The sequence below is a fragment of the Xenopus laevis genome, chromosome 4S (genome assembly GCF_017654675.1).
Source record: "Xenopus laevis strain J_2021 chromosome 4S, Xenopus_laevis_v10.1, whole genome shotgun sequence".
Taxonomy (NCBI): domain Eukaryota; kingdom Metazoa; phylum Chordata; class Amphibia; order Anura; family Pipidae; genus Xenopus; species Xenopus laevis.
The window spans coordinates 104,979,132-104,993,098 of NC_054378.1; the positions used below are offsets into that span (position 1 = coordinate 104,979,132).

General features: G+C 40.4%; 1 protein-coding gene across 5 annotated transcripts in view; it reads right to left on the bottom strand.

Annotated features, from left to right (window-relative positions):
- Positions 1-13,494, bottom strand: part of ip6k1.S (inositol hexaphosphate kinase 1 S homeolog) — a 31,392-nt gene extending 17,898 nt beyond the window's left edge. For 2 of the 5 annotated variants that reach the window (XM_018261300.2, XM_018261299.2), the window contains exon 1: positions 2,222-2,591. The gene's annotated coding sequence lies outside the window, so the exon portion shown is untranslated. Of the gene's footprint in view, positions 1-2,221; positions 3,548-12,358 lie in introns of those variants that run through there. The other 3 variants (XR_005961012.1, XR_001935591.2, XM_041561680.1) reach the window with 3 other exon arrangements.
- Between the last annotated feature and the right edge of the window lie 473 nt (positions 13,495-13,967).

Consider the following 13,967-nt stretch of genomic DNA (forward strand, 5'->3'; position numbering starts at 1 on the left):
TTTTCAGCTCTCTTGGTTTACACTGACCAGTTACCCTGGTTACCAGGCAGTAACCAATCAGAGACTTGAGGGGGGCCACATGGGTCATATCTGTTGCTTTTGAATCTGAGCTGAATGCTGAGGATCAATTGAAAACTCACTGAACAGAAATGTCCCATGTGGCCCCCCTTCAAGTCGCTGACTAACTCAGAGTTATAGAGCTGAAAAGCAGGAAGTAGTGTTCTGTCTATTATGTTAGACATCCAGTCACTCCAGTCTTTATACATTACATTTTTGGCTAAATAACTTTATTAGAAACATTTTTTATTTTGCACAACCTATCTATTTACACTAGGGGAGCCCAAACTTTTTGCAACGAGGGCCAGATTTGGTGAGGTGAAAATGTGCGGGGGACGACCATTCAGCCCAACATTCTTTGAACCATTAACATTTAATTACAGGAATTCGAGTAATCGTAGCAGTAATATTTAGGCACATTAGTGAAATGATCTGCCACTTTGTCAATACTGCTGCCTGTGTGCTGAAGGTGTTAGCAATAGACACGTACTGGAACGTAGTGAAGCTATACTTCTTTAGTTTACTGTACTGGCACACCAGTACATCTATTGACACCTTCAGCCCTAAAGAAGTATGCAAAAACAGCACATATCTATGTGCCAGATCATTTCACTAATGTGCCTTAATATTACAGCTATGGGATTCCTGATCGTACTTTGCTGGGGGGGGCCTCATTATTATTAATTTCATGATGGAGGCTGAGGGACGGTGTAAATTTGAAAACAGGCCGCACTTTAGGCATGCCCGATTTACACATTTTCTATTTTCACACTGAACTGTTCCTTCAACAGAACAGTACTTCCTGCTTTTCAGCTCTCTAACTCGGCGTTAGTCAGCGACTTGTAGGGGGGCCACTTGGGAAATAACTGTTCAGTGAGTTTGCAATTGATCCTCAGCATTCAGCTCAGATTCAAAAGCAACAGTTATGACCCATGTGCCCCCCCCTCAAGTCACTGATTGGTTACTGCCTGGTAACCAATCAGGGGAAACCAAGAGAGCTGCAAAGCAGGAAGTAGTGTTCTGGCTATTATGTTACACATCCAGTCACTCCAGGATTTATAAATTACATTTGGCTAACTATATTGAAAACATGTTGTTTTGCACAGCCTATTAACCCTGTTTTTATTGTTATACTGAACAATTCCTTTAAAGAGGAAGAAACTGCAGGCAATACAGGATGGATAGGGCCCTCAAATGAGGGTGGCAGTAATGCCGATAATCTGCAGCAACTCCAAATAGGGAATGACACACCAGCAACAACTGAAGATTTATAGATTTTCATGCTGGCCATTTCTGAGGTGTATAAGGCAGTGTTGCTGCATTATACCAATGAAACAAACAGGCAGCTGAAGGACGATCAGCAGATTTTTCTTTCTAGAGACACACGTGAGAAGAAAAAGGGAAGAAATAGGCATCTGCTGACCTGTTGCTTTCCACCTATAGAATTATTATTATTACACAGCAAAGAAGTTGTACAAGGGAAGGGCCTCTGTCTGTTAACACGTGTCATTTCACTCCATGTGTATATTAAGTGCCCCTGTCTGTACTGTTGCTGTATATACACATGTTCTATATGCAGTAATACATTTATTTCAGCTTTCATAGTTGAATAGTTTTTTGTGCGTCTAAAGACACAAGAATTTGCCCCCAAAGTGAATGGCATAAGTCAGCAGTATAATTTCAATTTAGAGACAGACCTGCTATAGTTTCACTTGCAGGACCATTATCAGACTCTTCCCTGTGATATTAGAATGTCCTCTCTGCCCTAAACTTGCATGTGACTCCACTCACAGGAGCCGGTCTCACTCACTGGTCTGTTCATGCAAACAAACTTCACTTGCTGCGTGTATGAGGCGTGTGTAGCTGTATTGTATATAAAGCCTTCCCAGCAGCCCGTGCAATATCAGCTGTATGAGTGACAGAGATAGAACAGTAGAACAAACCATTACGTACAGCCCTCGGTAGCGCCTGAGCTTCTCACCTAACACATTTTGTGCAGCCACTCCCCGCCCTAATCTGATTACCCCTCCTCTAATGGTACGCGCCGACTTTCCCACAGTCTCACCATACAGATACATATACACCTTGCTGCAACCTCACTTACCCTCCCCCAAAGATGCCCAGTCACACAAAGCCCCATTAAATTATTACACCACCGCCATACCTCCACTTATCTCTCTCCCCAGTGTTTTTCCCGGGCAGGGATTTGGGGGGGGCGCTGCCCGCGGATCTCTCTTCCCCGGTCCTAGCTCCCTTCACCCGCTCGAATTCTGTTCAAATCAACAACAAGATGGCGACAAGCCGGAAAGAAGGCGGCTCGGAGCAGCAGTATCATAGCAACTGCTTTAGCTAAGCCCCTCCTCCGACAAATACACCTCATGCCTCACTAGAGAACTCATTCTCTTCATTGGGTAAGAAAATTGCCACTCACACGCCAGGAACGCCCAGTAGAGTCGCTGCCAGATTCCAAATCACGACCGAAACCACGTGACTTGGAAAGGCGTTACTATTGAATGAAGATAGAGACTGCGGGCGGTGTTTTCCCGCCCTCACGCTGTCAATCAATCCGCAGGCGCCTCATAGTATTGGCGGGTGTCAGAGAGGACGTGAAGCCAAAATATAATCCCGTTATCCCGTGCTGCCTATGGCCAGTGTCTAACCGTTGCCCAGTAAAGGCTTTCATTAGTATTGTGATAGTATTGCTACATACACCAAAAGCTCTGAGAGTGAGCGCTGCAGCTGCAAACAGCTGAACTATAACACATCAGGGTAGAGCTGACTCGAGGTCCACCGCTCCCCAGACAAGGACATTTCCCATAATGCCATTTCTTACTTCCACCCAGTCAGGGACAAGTAGTAGTGGCACTGAAGGCCATGAAAGTCACAATAGGGCTGGACTAGCAATCTAGATTCTGCACTAATCACTTTGGGGTCTGTTTGGGCCTCTGTGTACTTAAAAGCGCCATGCCTTTCCCCCCTTCCACCATAGGTCTATATCAGCGATGTCCAACCAGTAGCTCTCGAGCAACATCTTGCTCACCCACGGTCAGACAGTCACAGGAGCCTTGGGGGCCCACCGGGACTGCAAACGAAGGGCCCCCTCCCGACCTTCGATTCCCTGGCACGCGGATACCAGGCACGTGCGGCTCATGCGCAAACCACGGATTATTTCTAGACACCTAATTTAAACAAAAAAAAGGTGCCTAGAAACAATCCGTGGTTTCTTTTATGTGTGCAATTTTGTCACTGAAACCTTGGATTATTGCTATGGGGCTTTAAAGAAGTTTGCAAGTTGTAAATGCCAAAATAAACATACAGTAGATGATCCTCTGCTGCTTCAACATAAATCTATGTTCTGAAATAAGTGCACAGAACTCTTTTTTTTTTTAACATGGTAATCCTGTGAAAGTCAATTCCGAAGTGTTTCCTTCCAATTAAAGGGCATGTAAAGTCTAAAATACAATAAGCTGTATTTTGTATACTAAATATAAACAAGAACTTACTGCACCACAAGCCTAATCAAACAAATAATTTATGCTTTCAAAGTTGGCTACAGGGGGTCACCATCTTGTAACTTTGTTAAACATCTTTGCAAGACTAAGACTGTGCACATGCTCAGTGTGGTCTGGGCTGCTTAGGGATCGTAACAAACAAAGCTGCTTGAGTTCTGCATGGCTGGGAAGTAAGGCGGGTGCTCCCCCTGCTGTTCATAAGTATGATTGTTTCCCTGCAGAGCAGTTAGGGACCATCTGACAATTCCTATTCACAGCAGTAAATGAAGGGAGAATTTCACTGCATACAGTCAGGTTTCTTATAAAAATGGTACACATTTTTTAATTAAAGTATATTGGAGATAGGTTTCTTTTTCATTAAAGAAAGTAAAAATGGGATTTTATTATTTTTCCTTTACATACCCTTTAAACAAAACACTACTCACAGGTTTGTTTATTTATGGGGCAACCGGGAGGAGCAGGTCTGGGCCCATGAGAGCCGGGGCCCACCAGGCAGTGTCGGACTGGCCCGGCGGGATACCGGGAAAAAACCCGGTGGCCCCAACCCTGGTGGGCCCCCGCCGGGCCAGAACCCTTCTCCAGATATTTCCAATTGGCAAAAATATTTTTTTTTTCGGGCGATGCGCGCCGAGTGGCGCGCCGAACGCCGTTCTTGCGCATGCGCGCTGAGCGGCGCTGTTGCTGGCCCGACGCGTTTTAGTAGGGGGGCGGGGGGTCGGAGGGGGGCCCCTGGACAGCAGTCCCGGTGGGCCCCGGGCCCCCCAGTCCGACCCTGCCACCAGGTTTTTTCCCGGTGTTCCGCCAGCTCAGTCCGACACTGTGCTCACCAACCACTTAGATGTTGCTCTCAGCAGCCACAAAGCAGGGGCTCATTGTTGAATTCCTGGCTTAAAGTTTGCATAAAAAACAGGTATTTTGCCAAATATTTCCTCCTGCAGGCTGCCAGTCCACATATGGGCTGCCAAAAAGCTAATCACAGCCCTTATTTGGAATCCCAGGGACTTTTTTTCATGCTTCTGTTGCTCTCCAACTCTTTTGGAATGTGAATGTGGTTCACGGGTGAAAAAGGTTGGGGACCCCTGGTCTATATGATAACTATTACCTTTGGCCCTGTCTCCATCTAATTGTTGAGAAAGTAGTCTCTCCGTCCATGTCATGTTTTCTGTGAGCCATAGGAAGCCCAGTTTGATGCTTATGGCATGCTCTCTTATGTTGCCCCTCGCCTCTCGAAAACAGGATGATTGTCAAATCCTCAAGCAGCCTGACGTTGTTACCCATTAACCACTCTCATGGATTATGTGCAGTCATGCAACCTGCATCTTAATGAATAAATCTGATCTAATTAGCAGACATCCTTTGATTTCTTGCCTTTAGGGATGCCATAAGAAGCGCAGCAATGATTGATGCCATAATTGCCAGAACATGGTCTGATTTGATATTTTTCCTACTTTAATCCTACAACTAAAAATGGAAATTTTAGTTTTAGATTGTTGCATTAAAATGTACAATCGATATCTGAAATGTAAAAGTGTATGGCCAGATTTACAGGGCAACAACAACTTCAAGGTGCTTCTGTGGGCTTTTTATCAAGCTAACATTCAAGTAGCTTGTGCTTTCTTTTGGGTGCATACCTACAGCACCACCTTGTGTATACTTTTAGAAACATGTTACAGATATAAATAATAAAAAATAAGTGTCACGGTCGGCACCCTACACCAGAACAGATGCCAAGCACCCTGGTCTCGGCTCGACTTCACCAGTTAAGTGACCGCCTTTGGCCTCGGGAGGAGCCCTCGGCATACTCAGATGCCACCTGGACTTAACGAGAGGTGCAAGGCATAAGTTCTGGCAGGCAATGGGGCACGACTGTTTTACAAGGATGCTGGAAGATAGGAAGCCACAGGAACAGGCAGGCCGGGCTAGCACAAGCAGTAGAATAGTCAGACAGGCCAAAATCAGGATAGAGAAAGCGTAGAATGGTCAATGGACAGGCAGAGGTCAGGATTGGAGATGTCAGCGTAGTAAATCAGGCTGGCAAGGGTCAAACACGGTAGATATATCAGGAATCACAAGTAATAGCACCCAGGAACAAGCTAATTTGAACCTAACAACGGGCAACTTGTTAAAACCTAAATTCCCCTTAAATACATTTGAATTTGGCGCCATTGCGCGCTGACGTCACACGCCAGTGTCACTGCGCCTTTAAGAACCGAGCGTGCGCGGCGCGCGCGCCTTAGGGGAAACCGGCACCAGGAAGTGAGCCGGAGCCGCAGGAGCTGCGCAGCGAGCGTCCACGCCGAAGGAGCGGCGGTGGACCCCGCTGCCCACTAGACCACCGGGGTAAGCCCTGACAATAAGCTTATGTTGCTTGTCATTTTGAAGTCTGGTCTGTTTCATTCCAAATATATTGTGTTCCATAAATATTCTGTAAGAAAGTTAAAAATCAATTAATTGCCACTAAATTCAATGCATTAGAGGTGGACTATCTCCATCTTATATGGCTCTGTACCAGGATCCAAAACTTTTGGATGCAGATCCTACGCTATATAAAAGATAACACATCCTTGCCCAAAATTCTGATACCCCTCAGGGTATGCCTATTTTGTATTATAGATGATCTTACACCTAAATCCTCAATGAGAACACATTTTTGTAATCTATTGTTCCACGGCAGGACAAGCATTGTTTTATATTGGATGTCAAAATCCCCCCCCAGAGTTAACCAACTGGTTAAACCTAATCAGATTCCTACTACACTTATTACAATTTACATATATACCGAGAGGCTGCCCTCAAAAATATGACAAGGTGTGGAGGAACTGGATCTAAGTTAGCACCTAGACCCTTGCACTTGCACCCCCAGAGAACTAGCTCCCCCCTTAAATTTGGGACCACTAATGTAGAAACTGGGAACTGCTACAGAGTTGAACAACTAATGACACACGATTGTAATTAATGCACTTATGCTTCTGTAATAATGACATTAAACCATGATCTGTTAAACCAATTATTTGTATGGTTTTGTTTTAATGTTCTTAATAACAATAAAAACCTTTAAAAAAAAAAAAATGAACTCGGAATAAAAAAAATATATTAGAAAAAAAAAAAAAAAAAAAAAATATATATATATATATATATATATATATATATATATATATATATATATTATATTATAGACTGGTACATGTATTGGACCTGTTATCCAGAATGCTCGGGACCTGGGTTTTTTACAGAATAGTGGATCTTTCCGTAATTTGGCTCTTCATACCTTAAGTCTACTAGAAAATCAAGTAAACATTGAGTAAATCCAATAGGCTGGTTTTGCTTCCAATAACGATTAATTATATCTTAGTTTGGATCAAGTACAAGGTACTGTTTTATTATTACAGAGAAAAAAGAAATAATTTTTAAAAATTTGGGTTATTTGAATAAAATGGAGTCTATGCGAGATAGTTACATAGTTACATTGGGTTGAAAAAAGACAAAGTTCAACCCCTCCAAATGAAAACCCAGCATCCACACACACACCCTTCCCTACTTTTAATTAAATTCTATATACCCATATCTATACTAACTATAGAGCTTAGTATCACAATAGCCTTTGATATTATGTCTGTCCAAAAAATCATCCAAGCCATTCTTAAAGGGATACTGTCATGGGAAAAATTTTTTTTCAAAATAAACCAGTTAATAGTGCTGCTCCAGCAGAATTCTGCACTGAAATCCATTTCTCAAAAGAGCCAACAGATTTTTTTATATTCAATTTTGAAATCTGACATGGGGCTAGACATATTGTCAATTTCCCAGCTGCCCCAAGTCATGTGATATATAAACGTCACATTGGCTATGCATGCCTTACCAAATATATATATTTTTTCACTATCGTAAATAACCCTGTGTTGCTGGTTCCTTTTGAAGCTATACCTAATCTTAACCATGCAACTGGGTGATGTTCAGAAGTGGAGGCATCCAAAGGAAATTTTAGAGGTGAAGGAAAACTCTTTGATTAAAAGAGGCTTGTACTCAAAGACTAAGGGGAAAATGTAATAAAATTTGCAAAGAGAACAAATTTGCATGCAAATAAGAATAAAATTTGCAATATAATATTCTTCATTAGGTTTTTATTGCATTGCGATACTTAATTGTGCATTGGGAACCTTTAACAACTGCTTGAAGGTGGCGTAAACTTTTGGCGTAAACTTTTCCATTCAGAAGTTTAATTATATCCACTGGCAGGGCCGCCATCAGGGGGGGACAGGGGGGACCCGGCAGTGCTGCTTTTTTGAAAGAGCCCCCCTTACGAGCACCCGAGCCATGTGGCCATTTCGCAGGTTGCAGAATGCGGAAGTGCCGAAAAGCCGTACAGCCGAAGCTGAAGTCCTGAAGCAGGGAAAAGACCCGAAGTCACGAAAGGAGGCGAAATTGAGACCTGAAGACTTGAGTTCAATTCTACTGAACACCAGTTTGTGGTTTGTTTGTTTTTGAATCCCCTGTGTTTGAATACCAATGTATTATTTTAATATTCTATAGGCTGATGCCACCAATGTTTTTTTTTTTTTAAAAAAAAATTTTTGGGGCCCCAATTTTTTTTTTTTACTTGTAAGGGAGGCCCTGGCATCAATTTTTAAAAAACAATCTTTTTTTTGGGGCCCCAATTTTTTTTGTAACTGTAAGGGGTGCCCTGGCACCATTTAAAAAAAATTTTTTTTTGTAACTTGTAAAGGGGCCCCTGCCACCAATGTTTTTTGTTTTTTTTAAATGTAAAAAAAAAATGTTTACATTTTTTTTGGGGCCCCAATTTTTTTAAACTTATAAGGGTCCCTGACCATCAATAGCTTTTTATAACTTGTGTGCGTGGGTGGTTACTTTTTTAGTGCTGATGTCTGTGTGGTCTTTTAACTGGGATGTGGAATGGCGGGATATGGGGTGGGGCTTGGGCGTGAGGGTGGGCGGGGAGGGGCCCCAAAAATTTTGTTGTACGGGCCCCGTGATTTCTAATGGCTGCCCTGTCCACTAGGCACCATCGCAAACTATAAAATCCCATGAGGGCCAAATGGTTTGCAAAGACAAAATTGTTCAGAATGCGAACATTTAATCTCGTTGTTAATGCATTGAGAACAATTTTTATATTTGTGAACAATATTGCATTCCTCCATAAGCCTGTATATAACAAAGAGGTGTTGAGGAACAGAAAACCATTGCACTATAAACAAAACGTTAACAAATTATATAATTCAGGGATACACATTCCATCTTTATGCAACAGTCCTAATAACCTTATGAGTGTCCAAGTTCAATGCCCATTTCAGGTCCTTGGCAACTCATCTGATTTTGCTGTTCTTATGGGCGTAACTGACTGTGCCTGAAAATGCCAGCAGCACTGCTTAAATACAATAGTACAGATGGGAGAAATGCTGCAGAACTACGCCTAGATACCCCAATCTCAGCAATGCGTCTATCTATGCAGGCTTTGTGTCAATCCGATTTGTTGTACAGTTGTAACTTTTCATCATAAAAATTGACTTAGTATTTACAGTCATAGTGTAAATACTCCTAGTAAGCACTAACCCATAACAACTATAAACTATAAACAACATGTATGTTCTCCCACTGGCAATTTACATTGTTGCGGTTGAATAAAGAATTTGCAGGAGATTAGTCACCTGCAGAACAAATTTATCACTACTTTACTAATCCTCCTGGTCTACTATCAGCCTTAAGTTAGTCTCTATAAACAATTTACCAAAGATTCTTCAGATAAATATATCAGCAAAAGTGGGGGTGAGCCAGCATTGAACCATAAAAAAGAGCTTAAATTGTGGAGTATTTAGTGCTACTCCGTGTAATACCTGAATTTATATAAAATTATTTCCTTCCATGTTCCACAGACACAGAAAGTGCTCATGTTGCTCCCTCTGATTTTAGCAGTATACCTGGTCTTCTGCAAAATGCCATATTTTCTCCCCTGTGATGATTTCAACAACACTTGCACTGTAATATATAGGGGGCATCAGTTAAAACCTATCCCTCACATCATTTCACAGTGTCAAAGTCTTTGATCTGGCAATAAATGAAATACAGTTGTTGGCTAACTCCACCTTTGCCAGGGTACCAACCCTTGTGACTCATAACCTAAGTGATAATTGCCAACCAAGCAACTTGGGATCATACAAAGAAATCTGTAGGTTGATCATCAAGCCACATGCCTTGGTCAATCTGAAGATTTTATCTAATCCAGACCGTAGTGTTAACAGCCTGACCACCGTACCTCCCATTCTTGAAAATATTAAATACTTGAATCTCAATTTAAATCAGATACAAGTGATTTCAGGATGGGAATTTTTCAGGCTTAACAATGTGAAAATCATGCATCTTGGATACAGCTGTAACTACAGCAAGCAATGTGAACAATTTAGTCTATTGGACAATGCCTTTATAAACACCTTGCCCTTAGAGGAATTGGTGTTATCTTTTAACAATATTAGTTAATTTCCATGTAATCTTCCATTGGTACCCATGACTTGTCAGAAAACAAGATCTCAAAAATAGAAAGTCAAGATTTGTGCAACTTGACTAACCTTCATAGTCTTGATCTTCAGTAGAACTGCCAGCACTGTGATCTCACTCTTCAGGCTTGCTACCCATGCAAAAATAACAGTGCCTTGCAACTGGCACCAGGGGACTTCATAAAATTTCCTATCTAAACCTTAGGGGGAACTCACTGCACACATTACATATTTATAGTGATGGGCGAATTTGCGCCGTTTCGCTATGCCGAAAAATTTGGAAACTTTTCGTGAAACGGCCAAAAATTCGCGAAACAGACACCGGCGTCAAAAATGGACACTGGCATTAATGCCTATGATTAAGTACCAGGGGGCATGAAACACGCTAGGCGGAATACCATGTGGTCTATCTTTTTAACATAATTTTTGAACAAAGACTATTTTTTAAATAAAACAGAGTTTTGGGATAACTTTTTAACGATAACGTTTTGGATGCAACCTACATATATACTCCTCTAGTGTATAGAATCTTGGTCATAACACACAGTGGTAATAATTACTGGTAAATCAGGTGGTAACCATCATTTTTGGGTAGATTTTGGCTAACATTAGGGTGTTTCTAAACAGGATAAATATTTCATGTATTTAATGCTAAATAATGTAGAGTCTGAAAACAATAACAGGTTATGAAGAGAACAAATGGTGATCAGAGATTATATAAACATATATGTTGGAATGGAAGATTTCAAGAATGAAAAAAAATAATTATTGTCATTGCATTACTACAGAGGCAAGACTGGAAATCATCTGACACAAAGGGCAATAAAATACTGCACATAGAAAAAAGACACAGAAACTACTATAGTGACCTCAAACATACCACTAGCTGTGCCTAGCTAATCCTAAAAATTGTATAAAAAGGCTGTAGAAAAGACATGTATTTAACCCTTTAATAAAGATTCCAGGGAGCTTTCCCCTTTATGGATACATGTATAATGTAACACCAGTCTATATAGCATATTAAAAGATCATTTATCCAAAAATCTTTTAGCAGCCAGTTCTGGCATACAAAAGTGCTTTTCGTGAAAGTAGCAGCCATCTCCCATTTTACAATATGGGTGAAAGGCTAATCTACAATGTATCCAAGAGTTTGCTGCATGAGAAAGTTGCAGCAATATTGTTCCACCGTTATCTGATATGGCGGTTACCAGGTGGTTCCTATGATGAATGTACTGGAAATTGAAGGTGGGTATTTTAGCAATGACATGGGGGAAGTCTCTATGTTAAACATCTGGACTAAGAGGGGATGGTGGGCACTGTAGCCTTTGTACAAGGTGAGCGTAAGACTTCAGGTTGCATGCAGAAGGAAAATACTGCTTTAAGTTGCAGTAACATCACTTGGAATATGGTTGCCATCTTTTCTGGGAAAAAATACCGGCCTTCCTATATTTTTAACTTTTTCCCCTATTAATAACATTGGGATCAACCATAATTTTTACCGGCCAGGTGGCAACCCTAAGTGGCAATATTGCTCATAGCTATTGAAGGAGAACTAAAACTTAACTAAAGAAGTAGGATAAAAATGTTGTACATTTTGTTTTGGGCTTTTGTACCAGCCCAAGACGACTATAACTATTTAGCAGTAAAGATCTGTGTCTCCAAAGATGCCCCAGTAGCTCCCCATCTTCTTTTCTACTGATTCACTGCACATTCTCTGTGCTGCCGTCACTTACTGAGCTTAGGGACCCACAAAATATACAGAATAGACATGTCACAATATAAGGCTGATTTGTAATGAATACAGATAATTACTACATGGCAGCACAGAAAACAGTGCAATTAGCATCAGAATTTAATAATAAACCCTGTAGCATCAGCTTATATTACAGATCAACCTTATTTTCTGCTTGATAATTTACAACGACCTTTAAGCTTAGCTTCTCAAGAGTTTCGCAGACACTTTCCAAGATGGTGACGCCCTGTGACAAGTTTGAAGACCCGGATCATTGTTGCTATTGACAAGCTGAAACTTTAGGCTGGTGCAATAAGTTCAGTATATAAAATATGGAATTTTTAGTCATATTCATTTTTAGGGTTATAACAGAAGCATTAATAAACACCTGTATTTCTACCACTGATGTAGTTCACATCTACTAAAAAAATATTGTATCAGCATTAGAAAACATGATCTCTATTTAAGTGGTTATTAACATCATCAAAATTAAATAAACCTTTTGGACAGTTTATTTTATGCAGAAGACATACCTTCTTTGCAATACTTACTTTTAGCTTTGCCGTGTTCATGTTGCCTAAACGAATCTCCATTTGGTCAATTGCTTCAACAAATCCTTCTATAATGCGTATCCACAAAGGCCATGCGAAACTTTTCAATCACAAATATGATTACTTCTACAAAGCTGCAGAAGTTTCAAACGTGCAGACGAAGAGCATACTATAGGCAAATGCTTTTTTGTTATTACTGTACCTTTAAAACGACTTGGGCCTAAGTTATGATTACATAAAATAACGGCTCTACGACTGTTCAGTGATGAGTTCATGTCAATATTATATCAGATGAGCATGTTTTGCTCAAAAACAAAAAATAGGAAGCAACAACAATGGTGTCATTGTTAAGACTGGGAATTACTGGTCCATTTGTTGATACTAAATGACACCAATGACTTAAAAATTCCTAGGCATTTACTATTTTCCTAAGAAACCATAAAATGCTCGTCGGAAAACTAAATAAAAAAATAAATAAATGCTCTGCTGTTAAGGTTTTCATTTTCTTCCTTTAAATGCTTTGAATACTGCAGTCCAGACAATTTTGGTTTAATAGCAGTAAGAAGGTATAGTCCATACATTGACAGCATTAACCTTGGAGGGAGTTGTAGTTCTGCAGTGCTGGTTTTCTATGCCAGGCTCTTTGGATAAGATTCCGCTTACAGTCAGTATATTAAGCAAGTACTGTATATACATTCAGTAGTTGAGTTTCAGCTCTGCATTACAGCAATGTGTCCAGCACTTGTCAGAAACCAAGAGTGTAAGCTCTATGTTTATTGCATCCCAACTCCAATCAAGCTCGCTGCTTAAGTACTCCACAAAAGTTTTTCTTTGTTTTGGGAATTTTCATGCAATTTTTTCATCACATCAGTGGCAGTTCCCTAACCAGATGACAAGCTGCAAGATTTTGATATTTATTTCAAGAAGTCTTCCAGTCTGGGCTGCTTGTTAAGCAAGGAAGTACATACTGTGGGTCTGGAAACTTTCCTCCTCTTTATCTTTTGATGCAAAGGTCAGATTTCTGTTAGGTTACTCTGATATCATAGACTAAGCATTACATTCTGTCCCACATAAAAATGGCAAAAGGAGTAATACAATATTATACACACACACACACACACACAGTTGTGTTCAGAATAATAGTGTGTTTAAAAATGTGAACAAAGCTCAAATTCCTTATACCAGTATGGGATCCATTATCTCGAAATCATTATTAAGAAAGCTCAGAATTACGGAAAAGGAGTCTCCCATAGACTCCATTTTATTCAAATAATCAATATTTTTAAAAATTATTTCCTTTTTCTCTGTAATAATAAAACATTCGCTTGTACTTGATGCCAACTAAGATATAATTAATCTTTACTGGAAGCAAAGCCAGCCTATTGGGTTTATTTAAAGGGGTGTGTTAGCCTTTGCGAGTGATATTCTGAGACAGTTTGCAATTGGTTTTAATTTTTTATTATTTGTGCTTTTTGAGTTATTTAGCTTTTTATTCCGCAGCTCTCCTGTTTGCAATTTCAGCAATCTAGTTGCTAGGATCCAAATTCCCCTAGTAACCATGCACTGATTTGAATAAGAGACTGGAACATGAATAGGAGAGTGCCTGAAT